The following is a 14,679-nucleotide window of genomic DNA, read 5'->3' on the forward strand; positions in this document are numbered from 1 at the left end:
TTGTGCACTTTCGGTGAAAATGTCAAAATCTTCAAAATGAGCATAAGCACGATGAAATTAATGCTGGAATCATCTTCAGGATGCTAGAATACACTGAATACAGCAAAAATTTTGAGTCTACAACGTTTAGTTTAGGTGTGAGAGCCAAAATGAACTTTTTATTGCTTTAAACGCGTTTTCAGCCCCTGATTGTACACTTAAGGTGAAAATGTCAAAATCTTAAAAATGAGCATAAGCACAATGAAATTAAAGCTGGAATCATCTTCAGGATGCTAGAATACACTAAATACAGCAAAAATGTTGAGTCTACAACGTTTAGTTTAGGTGTGAGAGCCAAAATGAACTTTTTATTGCTTTAAATGCGTTTTCAGCCTGATTGTGCACTTTAGGTGAAAATGTCAAAATCTTAAAAATGAGCATAAGCACAATGAAATTAAAGCTGGAATCATCTTCAGGATGCTAGAATACACTAAATACAGCAAAAATGTTGAGTCTACAACGTTTAGTTTAGGTGTGAGAGCCAAAATGAACTTTTTATTGCTTTAAATGCGTTTTCAGCCTGATTATGCACTTTAGGTGAAAATGTCAAAATCTTCAAAATGAGCATAAGCACAATGAAATTAATGCTGGAATCATCTTCAGGATGCTAGAATACACTAAATACAGCAAAAATTTTGAGTCTACAACGTTTAGTTTAGGTGTGAGAGCCAAAATGAACTTTTTATTGCTTTAAACGCGTTTTCAGCCTGATTGTGCACTTTAGGTGAAAATGTCAAAATCTTAAAAATGAGCATAAGCACAATGAAATTAATGCTGGAATCATCTTCAGGATGCTAGAATACACTGAATACAGCAAAAATTTTGAGTCTACAACGTTTAGTTTAGGTGTGAGAGCCAAAATGAACTTTTTATTGCTTTAAACGCGTTTTCAGCCCCTGATTGTACACTTAAGGTGAAAATGTCAAAATCTTAAAAATGAGCATAAGCACAATGAAATTAAAGCTGGAATCATCTTCAGGATGCTAGAATACACTAAATACAGCAAAAATGTTGAGTCTACAACGTTTAGTTTAGGTGTGAGAGCCAAAATGAACTTTTTATTGCTTTAAATGCGTTTTCAGCCTGATTGTGCACTTTAGGTGAAAATGTCAAAATCTTAAAAATGAGCATAAGCACAATGAAATTAAAGCTGGAATCATCTTCAGGATGCTAGAATACACTAAATACAGCAAAAATGTTGAGTCTACAACGTTTAGTTTAGGTGTGAGAGCCAAAATGAACTTTTTATTGCTTTAAATGCGTTTTCAGCCTGATTGTGCACTTTAGGTGAAAATGTCAAAATCTTCAAAATGAGCATAAGCACAATGAAATTAATGCTGGAATCATCTTCAGGATGCTAGAATACACTAAATACAGCAAAAATTTTGAGTCTACAACGTTTAGTTTAGGTGTGAGTGCCAAAATGAACTTTTTATTGCTTTAAACGCGTTTTCAGCCTGATTGTGCACTTTAGGTGAAAATGTCAAAATCTTAAAAATGAGCATAAGCACAATGAAATTAATGCTGGAATCATCTTCAGGATGCTAGAATACACTAAATACAGCAAAAATTTTGAGTCTACAACGTTTAGTTTAGGTGTGAGAGCCAAAATGAACTTTTTATTGCTTTAAACGCGTTTTCAGCCCCTGATTGTACACTTAAGGTGAAAATGTCAAAATCTTCAAAATGAGCATAAGCACAATGAAATTAATGCTGGAATCCTCTTCAGGATGCTAGAATACACTAAATACAGCAAAAATTTTGAGTCTACAACGTTTAGTTTAGGTGTGAGAGCCAAAATGAACTTTTTATTGCTTTAAACGCGTTTTCAGCCTGATTGTGCACTTTAGGTGAAAATGTCAAAATCTTAAAAATGAGCATAAGCACAATGAAATTAATGCTGGAATCATCTTCAGGATGCTAGAATACACTAAATACAGCAAAAATTTTGAGTCTACAACGTTTAGTTTAGGTGTGAGAGCCAAAATGAACTTTTTATTGCTTTAAACGCGTTTTCAGCCCCTGATTGTACACTTAAGGTGAAAATGTCAAAATCTTCAAAATGAGCATAAGCACAATGAAATTAATGCTGGAATCATCTTCAGGAAGCTAGAATACACTAAATACAGCAAAAATTTTGAGTCTACAACGTTTAGTTTAGGTTTGTGAGCCAAAATGAACTTTTTATTGCTTTAAATGCGTTTTCAGCCTGATTGTGCACTTTAGGTGAAAATGTCAAAATCTTCAAAATGAGCATAAGCACGATGAAATTAATGCTGGAATCATCTTCAGGATGCTAGATTACACTGAATACAGCAAAAATTTTGAGTCTACAACGTTTAGTTTAGGTGTGAGAGCCAAAATGAACTTTTTATTGCTTTAAACGCGTTTTCAGCCCCTGATTGTACACTTAAGGTGAAAATGTCAAAATCTTAAAAATGAGCATAAGCACAATGAAATTAATGCTGGAATCATCTTCAGGATGCTAGAATACACTAAATACAGCAAAAATTTTGAGTCTACAACGTTTAGTTTAGGTGTGAGAGCCAAAATGAACTTTTTATTGCTTTAAACGCGTTTTCAGCCTGATTGTGATCTTTAGGTGAAAATGTCAAAATCTTAAAAATGAGCATAAGCACAATGAAATTAATGCTGGAATCATCTTCAGGATGCTAGAATACACTAAATACAGCAAAAATTTTGAGTCTACAACGTTTAGTTTAGGTGTGAGAGCCAAAATGAACTTTTTATTGCTTTAAACGCGTTTTCAGCCCCTGATTGTACACTTAAGGTGAAAATGTCAAAATCTTCAAAATGAGCATAAGCACAATGAAATTAATGCTGGAATCATCTTCAGGAAGCTAGAATACACTAAATACAGCAAAAATTTTGAGTCTACAACGTTTAGTTTAGGTTTGTGAGCCAAAATGAACTTTTTATTGCTTTAAATGCGTTTTCAGCCTGATTGTGCACTTTAGGTGAAAATGTCAAAATCTTCAAAATGAGCATAAGCACGATGAAATTAATGCTGGAATCATCTTCAGGATGCTAGATTACACTGAATACAGCAAAAATTTTGAGTCTACAACGTTTAGTTTAGGTGTGAGAGCCAAAATGAACTTTTTATTGCTTTAAACGCGTTTTCAGCCCCTGATTGTACACTTAAGGTGAAAATGTCAAAATCTTAAAAATGAGCATAAGCACAATGAAATTAATGCTGGAATCATCTTCAGGATGCTAGAATACACTAAATACAGCAAAAATTTTGAGTCTACATCGTTTAGTTTAGGTGTGAGAGCCAAAATGAACTTTTTATTGCTTTAAATGCGTTTTCAGCCTGATTGTGCACTTTAGGTGAAAATGTCAAAATCTTCAAAATGAGCATAAGCACGATGAAATTAATGCTGGAATCATCTTCAGGATGCTAGAATACACTGAATACAGCAAAAATTTTGAGTCTACAACGTTTAGTTTAGGTGTGAGAGCCAAAATGAACTTTTTATTGCTTTAAACGCGTTTTCAGCCCCTGATTGTACACTTAAGGTGAAAATGTCAAAATCTTAAAAATGAGCATAAGCACAATGAAATTAAAGCTGGAATCATCTTCAGGATGCTAGAATACACTAAATACAGCAAAAATGTTGAGTCTACAACGTTTAGTTTAGGTGTGAGAGCCAAAATGAACTTTTTATTGCTTTAAATGCGTTTTCAGCCTGATTGTGCACTTTAGGTGAAAATGTCAAAATCTTAAAAATGAGCATAAGCACAATGAAATTAAAGCTGGAATCATCTTCAGGATGCTAGAATACACTAAATACAGCAAAAATGTTGAGTCTACAACGTTTAGTTTAGGTGTGAGAGCCAAAATGAACTTTTTATTGCTTTAATCGCGTTTTCAGCCCCTGATTGTACACTTAAGGTGAAAATGTCAAAATCTTCAAAATGAGCATAAGCACAATGAAATTAATGCTGGAATCATCTTCAGGATGATAGAATACACTAAATACAGCAAAAATTTTGAGTCTACAACGTTTAGTTTAGGTTTGTGAGCCAAAATGAACTTTTTATTGCTTTAAATGCGTTTTCAGCCTGATTGTGCACTTTAGGTGAAAATGTCAAAATCTTCAAAATGAGCATAAGCACGATGAAATTAATGCTGGAATCATCTTCAGGATGCTAGAATACACTGAATACAGCAAAAATTTTGAGTCTACAACGTTTAGTTTAGGTGTGAGAGCCAAAATGAACTTTTTATTTTTTTAAACGCGTTTTCAGCCCCTGATTGTACACTTAAGGTGAAAATGTCAAAATCTTCAAAATGAGCATAAGCACGATGAAATTAATGCTGGAATCATCTTCAGGATGCTAGAATACACTAAATACAGCAAAAATGTTGAGTCTACATCGTTTAGTTTAGGTGTGAGAGCCAAAATGAACTTTTTATTGCTTTAAATGCGTTTTCAGCCTGATTGTGCACTTTAGGTTAAAATGTCAAAATCTTCAAAATGAGCATAAGCACGATGAAATTAATGCTGGAATCATCTTCAGGATGCTAGAATACACTGAATACAGCAAAAATTTTGAGTCTACAACGTTTAGTTTAGGTGTGAGAGCCAAAATGAACTTTTTATTGCTTTAAACGCGTTTTCAGCCCCTGATTGTACACTTAAGGTGAAAATGTCAAAATCTTAAAAATGAGCATAAGCACAATGAAATTAAAGCTGGAATCATCTTCAGGATGCTAGAATACACTAAATACAGCAAAAATGTTGAGTCTACAACGTTTAGTTTAGGTGTGAGAGCCAAAATGAACTTTTTATTGCTTTAAATGCGTTTTCAGCCTGATTGTGCACTTTAGGTGAAAATGTCAAAATCTTAAAAATGAGCATAAGCACAATGAAATTAAAGCTGGAATCATCTTCAGGATGCTAGAATACACTAAATACAGCAAAAATGTTGAGTCTACAACGTTTAGTTTAGGTGTGAGAGCCAAAATGAACTTTTTATTGCTTTAAATGCGTTTTCAGCCTGATTGTGCACTTTAGGTGAAAATGTCAAAATCTTCAAAATGAGCATAAGCACGATGAAATTAATGCTGGAATCATCTTCAGGATGCTAGAATACACTGAATACAGCAAAAATTTTGAGTCTACAACGTTTAGTTTAGGTGTGAGAGCCAAAATGAACTTTTTATTTTTTTAAACGCGTTTTCAGCCCCTGATTGTACACTTAAGGTGAAAATGTCAAAATCTTAAAAATGAGCATAAGCACAATGAAATTAATGCTGGAATCATCTTCAGGATGCTAGAATACACTAAATACAGCAAAAATGTTGAGTCTACATTGTTTAGTTTAGGTGTGAGAGCCAAAATGAACTTTTTATTGCTTTAAATGCGTTTTCAGCCTGATTGTGCACTTTAGGTGAAAATGTCAAAATCTTCAAAATGAGCATAAGCACGATGAAATTAATGCTGGAATCATCTTCAGGATGCTAGAATACACTGAATACAGCAAAAATTTTGAGTCTACAACGTTTAGTTTAGGTGTGAGAGCCAAAATGAACTTTTTATTTTTTTAAACGCGTTTTCAGCCCCTGATTGTACACTTAAGGTGAAAATGTCAAAATCTTCAAAATGAGCATAAGCACGATGAAATTAATGCTGGAATCATCTTCAGGATGCTAGAATACACTAAATACAGCAAAAATGTTGAGTCTACATCGTTTAGTTTAGGTGTGAGAGCCAAAATGAACTTTTTATTGCTTTAAATGCGTTTTCAGCCTGATTGTGCACTTTAGGTTAAAATGTCAAAATCTTCAAAATGAGCATAAGCACGATGAAATTAATGCTGGAATCATCTTCAGGATGCTAGAATACACTGAATACAGCAAAAATTTTGAGTCTACAACGTTTAGTTTAGGTGTGAGAGCCAAAATGAACTTTTTATTGCTTTAAACGCGTTTTCAGCCCCTGATTGTACACTTAAGGTGAAAATGTCAAAATCTTAAAAATGAGCATAAGCACAATGAAATTAAAGCTGGAATCATCTTCAGGATGCTAGAATACACTAAATACAGCAAAAATGTTGAGTCTACAACGTTTAGTTTAGGTGTGAGAGCCAAAATGAACTTTTTATTGCTTTAAATGCGTTTTCAGCCTCATTGTGCACTTTAGGTGAAAATGTCAAAATCTTAAAAATGAGCATAAGCACAATGAAATTAAAGCTGGAATCATCTTCAGGATGCTAGAATACACTAAATACAGCAAAAATGTTGAGTCTACAACGTTTAGTTTAGGTGTGAGAGCCAAAATGAACTTTTTATTGCTTTAAATGCGTTTTCAGCCTGATTGTGCACTTTAGGTGAAAATGTCAAAATCTTCAAAATGAGCATAAGCACGATGAAATTAATGCTGGAATCATCTTCAGGATGCTAGAATACACTGAATACAGCAAAAATTTTGAGTCTACAACGTTTAGTTTAGGTGTGAGAGCCAAAATGAACTTTTTATTTTTTTAAACGCGTTTTCAGCCCCTGATTGTACACTTAAGGTGAAAATGTCAAAATCTTAAAAATGAGCATAAGCACAATGAAATTAATGCTGGAATCATCTTCAGGATGCTAGAATACACTAAATACAGCAAAAATGTTGAGTCTACATCGTTTAGTTTAGGTGTGAGAGCCAAAATGAACTTTTTATTGCTTTAAATGCGTTTTCAGCCTGATTGTGCACTTTAGGTGAAAATGTCAAAATCTTCAAAATGAGCATAAGCACGATGAAATTAATGCTGGAATCATCTTCAGGATGCTAGAATACACTGAATACAGCAAAAATTTTGAGTCTACAACGTTTAGTTTAGGTGTGAGAGCCAAAATGAACTTTTTATTGCTTTAAATGCGTTTTCAGCCTGATTGTGCACTTTAGGTGAAAATGTCAAAATCTTAAAAATGAGCATAAGCACAATGAAATTAAAGCTGGAATAATCTTCAGGATGCTAGAATACACTAAATACAGCAAAAATGTTGAGTCTACAACGTTTAGTTTAGGTGTGAGAGCCAAAATGAACTTTTTATTGCTTTAAATGCGTTTTCAGCCTGATTGTGCACTTTAGGTGAAAATGTCAAAATCTTCAAAATGAGCATAAGCACAATGAAATTAATGCTGGAATCATCTTCAGGATGCTAGAATACACTAAATACAGCAAAAATTTTGAGTCTACAACGTTTAGTTTAGGTGTGAGTGCCAAAATGAACTTTTTATTGCTTTAAACGCGTTTTCAGCCTGATTGTGCACTTTAGGTGAAAATGTCAAAATCTTAAAAATGAGCATAAGCACAATGAAATTAATGCTGGAATCATCTTCAGGATGCTAGAATACACTAAATACAGCAAAAATTTTGAGTCTACAACGTTTAGTTTAGGTGTGAGAGCCAAAAATGAACTTTTTATTGCTTTAAACGCGTTTTCAGCCCCTGATTGAACACTTAAGGTGAAAATGTCAAAATCTTAAAAATGAGCATAAGCACAATGAAATTAAAGCTGGAATCATCTTCAGGATGCTAGAATACACTAAATACAGCAAAAATGTTGAGTCTACAACGTTTAGTTTAGGTGTGAGAGCCAAAATGAACTTTTTATTGCTTTAAATGCGTTTTCAGCCTGATTGTGCACTTTAGGGTGAAAATGTCAAAATCTTCAAAATGAGCATAAGCACAATGAAATTAATGCTGGAATCATCTTCAGGATGCTAGAATACACTGAATACAGCAAAAATTTTGAGTCTACAACGTTTAGTTTAGGTGTGAGAGCCAAAATGAACTTTTTATTGCTTTAAACGCGTTTTCAGCCCCTGATTGTACACTTAAGGTGAAAATGTCAAAATCTTAAAAATGAGCATAAGCACAATGAAATTAATGCTGGAATCATCTTCAGGATGCTAGAATACACTAAATACAGCAAAAATTTTGAGTCTACATCGTTTAGTTTAGGTGTGAGAGCCAAAATGAACTTTTTATTGCTTTAAATGCGTTTTCAGCCTGATTGTGCACTTTAGGTGAAAATGTCAAAATCTTCAAAATGAGCATAAGCACGATGAAATTAATGCTGGAATCATCTTCAGGATGCTAGAATACACTGAATACAGCAAAAATTTTGAGTCTACAACGTTTAGTTTAGGTGTGAGAGCCAAAATGAACTTTTTATTGCTTTAAACGCGTTTTCAGCCCCTGATTGTACACTTAAGGTGAAAATGTCAAAATCTTAAAAATGAGCATAAGCACAATGAAATTAAAGCTGGAATCATCTTCAGGATGCTAGAATACACTAAATACAGCAAAAATGTTGAGTCTACAACGTTTAGTTTAGGTGTGAGAGCCAAAATGAACTTTTTATTGCTTTAAATGCGTTTTCAGCCTGATTGTGCACTTTAGGTGAAAATGTCAAAATCTTAAAAATGAGCATAAGCACAATGAAATTAAAGCTGGAATCATCTTCAGGATGCTAGAATACACTAAATACAGCAAAAATGTTGAGTCTACAACGTTTAGTTTAGTTGTGAGAGCCAAAATGAACTTTTTATTGCTTTAATCGCGTTTTCAGCCCCTGATTGTACACTTAAGGTGAAAATGTCAAAATCTTCAAAATGAGCATAAGCACAATGAAATTAATGCTGGAATCATCTTCAGGATGATAGAATACACTAAATACAGCAAAAATTTTGAGTCTACAACGTTTAGTTTAGGTTTGTGAGCCAAAATGAACTTTTTATTGCTTTAAATGCGTTTTCAGCCTGATTGTGCACTTTAGGTGAAAATGTCAAAATCTTCAAAATGAGCATAAGCACGATGAAATTAATGCTGGAATCATCTTCAGGATGCTAGAATACACTGAATACAGCAAAAATTTTGAGTCTACAACGTTTAGTTTAGGTGTGAGAGCCAAAATGAACTTTTTATTTTTTTAAACGCGTTTTCAGCCCCTGATTGTACACTTAAGGTGAAAATGTCAAAATCTTCAAAATGAGCATAAGCACGATGAAATTAATGCTGGAATCATCTTCAGGATGCTAGAATACACTAAATACAGCAAAAATGTTGAGTCTACATCGTTTAGTTTAGGTGTGAGAGCCAAAATGAACTTTTTATTGCTTTAAATGCGTTTTCAGCCTGATTGTGCACTTTAGGTTAAAATGTCAAAATCTTCAAAATGAGCATAAGCACGATGAAATTAATGCTGGAATCATCTTCAGGATGCTAGAATACACTGAATACAGCAAAAATTTTGAGTCTACAACGTTTAGTTTAGGTGTGAGAGCCAAAATGAACTTTTTATTGCTTTAAACGCGTTTTCAGCCCCTGATTGTACACTTAAGGTGAAAATGTCAAAATCTTAAAAATGAGCATAAGCACAATGAAATTAAAGCTGGAATCATCTTCAGGATGCTAGAATACACTAAATACAGCAAAAATGTTGAGTCTACAACGTTTAGTTTAGGTGTGAGAGCCAAAATGAACTTTTTATTGCTTTAAATGCGTTTTCAGCCTGATTGTGCACTTTAGGTGAAAATGTCAAAATCTTAAAAATGAGCATAAGCACAATGAAATTAAAGCTGGAATCATCTTCAGGATGCTAGAATACACTAAATACAGCAAAAATGTTGAGTCTACAACGTTTAGTTTAGGTGTGAGAGCCAAAATGAACTTTTTATTGCTTTAAATGCGTTTTCAGCCTGATTGTGCACTTTAGGTGAAAATGTCAAAATCTTCAAAATGAGCATAAGCACGATGAAATTAATGCTGGAATCATCTTCAGGATGCTAGAATACACTGAATACAGCAAAAATTTTGAGTCTACAACGTTTAGTTTAGGTGTGAGAGCCAAAATGAACTTTTTATTTTTTTAAACGCGTTTTCAGCCCCTGATTGTACACTTAAGGTGAAAATGTCAAAATCTTAAAAATGAGCATAAGCACAATGAAATTAATGCTGGAATCATCTTCAGGATGCTAGAATACACTAAATACAGCAAAAATGTTGAGTCTACATTGTTTAGTTTAGGTGTGAGAGCCAAAATGAACTTTTTATTGCTTTAAATGCGTTTTCAGCCTGATTGTGCACTTTAGGTGAAAATGTCAAAATCTTCAAAATGAGCATAAGCACGATGAAATTAATGCTGGAATCATCTTCAGGATGCTAGAATACACTGAATACAGCAAAAATTTTGAGTCTACAACGTTTAGTTTAGGTGTGAGAGCCAAAATGAACTTTTTATTTTTTTAAACGCGTTTTCAGCCCCTGATTGTACACTTAAGGTGAAAATGTCAAAATCTTCAAAATGAGCATAAGCACGATGAAATTAATGCTGGAATCATCTTCAGGATGCTAGAATACACTAAATACAGCAAAAATGTTGAGTCTACATCGTTTAGTTTAGGTGTGAGAGCCAAAATGAACTTTTTATTGCTTTAAATGCGTTTTCAGCCTGATTGTGCACTTTAGGTTAAAATGTCAAAATCTTCAAAATGAGCATAAGCACGATGAAATTAATGCTGGAATCATCTTCAGGATGCTAGAATACACTGAATACAGCAAAAATTTTGAGTCTACAACGTTTAGTTTAGGTGTGAGAGCCAAAATGAACTTTTTATTGCTTTAAACGCGTTTTCAGCCCCTGATTGTACACTTAAGGTGAAAATGTCAAAATCTTAAAAATGAGCATAAGCACAATGAAATTAAAGCTGGAATCATCTTCAGGATGCTAGAATACACTAAATACAGCAAAAATGTTGAGTCTACAACGTTTAGTTTAGGTGTGAGAGCCAAAATGAACTTTTTATTGCTTTAAATGCGTTTTCAGCCTCATTGTGCACTTTAGGTGAAAATGTCAAAATCTTAAAAATGAGCATAAGCACAATGAAATTAAAGCTGGAATCATCTTCAGGATGCTAGAATACACTAAATACAGCAAAAATGTTGAGTCTACAACGTTTAGTTTAGGTGTGAGAGCCAAAATGAACTTTTTATTGCTTTAAATGCGTTTTCAGCCTGATTGTGCACTTTAGGTGAAAATGTCAAAATCTTCAAAATGAGCATAAGCACGATGAAATTAATGCTGGAATCATCTTCAGGATGCTAGAATACACTGAATACAGCAAAAATTTTGAGTCTACAACGTTTAGTTTAGGTGTGAGAGCCAAAATGAACTTTTTATTTTTTTAAACGCGTTTTCAGCCCCTGATTGTACACTTAAGGTGAAAATGTCAAAATCTTAAAAATGAGCATAAGCACAATGAAATTAATGCTGGAATCATCTTCAGGATGCTAGAATACACTAAATACAGCAAAAATGTTGAGTCTACATCGTTTAGTTTAGGTGTGAGAGCCAAAATGAACTTTTTATTGCTTTAAATGCGTTTTCAGCCTGATTGTGCACTTTAGGTGAAAATGTCAAAATCTTCAAAATGAGCATAAGCACGATGAAATTAATGCTGGAATCATCTTCAGGATGCTAGAATACACTGAATACAGCAAAAATTTTGAGTCTACAACGTTTAGTTTAGGTGTGAGAGCCAAAATGAACTTTTTATTGCTTTAAACGCGTTTTCAGCCCCTGATTGTACACTTAAGGTGAAAATGTCAAAATCTTAAAAATGAGCATAAGCACAATGAAATTAAAGCTGGAATCATCTTCAGGATGCTAGAATACACTAAATACAGCAAAAATGTTGAGTCTACAACGTTTAGTTTAGGTGTGAGAGCCAAAATGAACTTTTTATTGCTTTAAATGCGTTTTCAGCCTGATTGTGCACTTTAGGTGAAAATGTCAAAATCTTAAAAATGAGCATAAGCACAATGAAATTAAAGCTGGAATAATCTTCAGGATGCTAGAATACACTAAATACAGCAAAAATGTTGAGTCTACAACGTTTAGTTTAGGTGTGAGAGCCAAAATGAACTTTTTATTGCTTTAAATGCGTTTTCAGCCTGATTGTGCACTTTAGGTGAAAATGTCAAAATCTTCAAAATGAGCATAAGCACAATGAAATTAATGCTGGAATCATCTTCAGGATGCTAGAATACACTAAATACAGCAAAAATTTTGAGTCTACAACGTTTAGTTTAGGTGTGAGTGCCAAAATGAACTTTTTATTGCTTTAAACGCGTTTTCAGCCTGATTGTGCACTTTAGGTGAAAATGTCAAAATCTTAAAAATGAGCATAAGCACAATGAAATTAATGCTGGAATCATCTTCAGGATGCTAGAATACACTAAATACAGCAAAAATTTTGAGTCTACAACGTTTAGTTTAGGTGTGAGAGCCAAAATGAACTTTTTATTGCTTTAAACGCGTTTTCAGCCCCTGATTGAACACTTAAGGTGAAAATGTCAAAATCTTAAAAATGAGCATAAGCACAATGAAATTAAAGCTGGAATCATCTTCAGGATGCTAGAATACACTAAATACAGCAAAAATGTTGAGTCTACAACGTTTAGTTTAGGTGTGAGAGCCAAAATGAACTTTTTATTGCTTTAAATGCGTTTTCAGCCTGATTGTGCACTTTAGGGTGAAAATGTCAAAATCTTCAAAATGAGCATAAGCACAATGAAATTAATGCTGGAATCATCTTCAGGATGCTAGAATACACTGAATACAGCAAAAATTTTGAGTCTACAACGTTTAGTTTAGGTGTGAGAGCCAAAATGAACTTTTTATTGCTTTAAACGCGTTTTCAGCCCCTGATTGTACACTTAAGGTGAAAATGTCAAAATCTTAAAAATGAGCATAAGCACAATGAAATTAATGCTGGAATCATCTTCAGGATGCTAGAATACACTAAATACAGCAAAAATGTTGAGTCTACAACGTTTAGTTTAGGTGTGAGAGCCAAAATGAACTTTTTATTGCTTTAAATGCGTTTTCAGCCTGATTGTGCACTTTAGGTGAAAATGTCAAAATCTTCAAAATGAGCATAAGCACGATGAAATTAATGCTGGAATCATCTTCAGGATGCTAGAATACACTGAATACAGCAAAAATTTTGAGTCTACAATGTTTAGTTTAGGTGTGAGAGCCAAAATGAACTTTTTATTGCTTTAAACGCGTTTTCAGCCCCTGATTGTACACTTAAGGTGAAAATGTCAAAATCTTAAAAATGAGCATAAGCACAATGAAATTAAAGCTGGAATCATCTTCAGGATGCTAGAATACACTAAATACAGCAAAAATGTTGAGTCTACAACGTTTAGTTTAGGTGTGAGAGCCAAAATGAACTTTTTATTGCTTTAAATGCGTTTTCAGCCTAATTGTGCACTTTAGGTGAAAATGTCAAAATCTTAAAAATGAGCATAAGCACAATGAAATTAAAGCTGGAATCATCTTCAGGATGCTAGAATACACTAAATACAGCAAAAATGTTGAGTCTACAACGTTTAGTTTAGGTGTGAGAGCCAAAATGAACTTTTTATTGCTTTAAACGCGTTTTCAGCCCCTGATTGTACACTTAAGGTGAAAATGTCAAAATCTTCAAAATGAGCATAAGCACAATGAAATTAATGCTGGAATCATCTTCAGGATGCTAGAATACACTAAATACAGCAAAAATTTTGAGTCTACAACGTTTAGTTTAGGTTTGTGAGCCAAAATGAACTTTTTATTGCTTTAAATGCGTTTTCAGCCTGATTGTGCACTTTAGGTTAAAATGTCAAAATCTTCAAAATGAGCATAAGCACGATGAAATTAATGCTGGAATCATCTTCAGGATGCTAGAATACACTGAATACAGCAAAAATTTTGAGTCTACAACGTTTAGTTTAGGTGTGAGAGCCAAAATGAACTTTTTATTTTTTTAAACGCGTTTTCAGCCCCTGATTGTACACTTAAGGTGAAAATGTCAAAATCTTAAAAATGAGCATAAGCACAATGAAATTAATGCTGGAATCATCTTCAGGATGCTAGAATACACTAAATACAGCAAAAATGTTGAGTCTACATCGTTTAGTTTAGGTGTGAGAGCCAAAATGAACTTTTTATTGCTTTAAATGCGTTTTCAGCCTGATTGTGCACTTTAGGTGAAAATGTCAAAATCTTCAAAATGAGCATAAGCACGATGAAATTAATGCTGGAATCATCTTCAGGATGCTAGAATACACTGAATACAGCAAAAATTTTGAGTCTACAACGTTTAGTTTAGGTGTGAGAGCCAAAATGAACTTTTTATTGCTTTAAACGCGTTTTCAGCCCCTGATTGTACACTTAAGGTGAAAATGTCAAAATCTTAAAAATGAGCATAAGCACAATGAAATTAAAGCTGGAATCATCTTCAGGATGCTAGAATACACTAAATACAGCAAAAATGTTGAGTCTACAACGTTTAGTTTAGGTGTGAGAGCCAAAATGAACTTTTTATTGCTTTAAATGCGTTTTCAGCCTGATTGTGCACTTTAGGTGAAAATGTCAAAATCTTAAAAATGAGCATAAGCACAATGAAATTAAAGCTGGAATCATCTTCAGGATGCTAGAATACACTAAATACAGCAAAAATGTTGAGTCTACAACGTTTAGTTTAGGTGTGAGAGCCAAAATGAACTTTTTATTGCTTTAAATGCGTTTTCAGCCTGATTGTGCACTTTAGGTGAAAATGTCAA

This window comes from Vanacampus margaritifer, chromosome 1 (genome assembly GCF_051991255.1).
Source record: "Vanacampus margaritifer isolate UIUO_Vmar chromosome 1, RoL_Vmar_1.0, whole genome shotgun sequence".
In the NCBI taxonomy this organism is placed as follows: Eukaryota; Metazoa; Chordata; class Actinopteri; order Syngnathiformes; family Syngnathidae; genus Vanacampus; species Vanacampus margaritifer.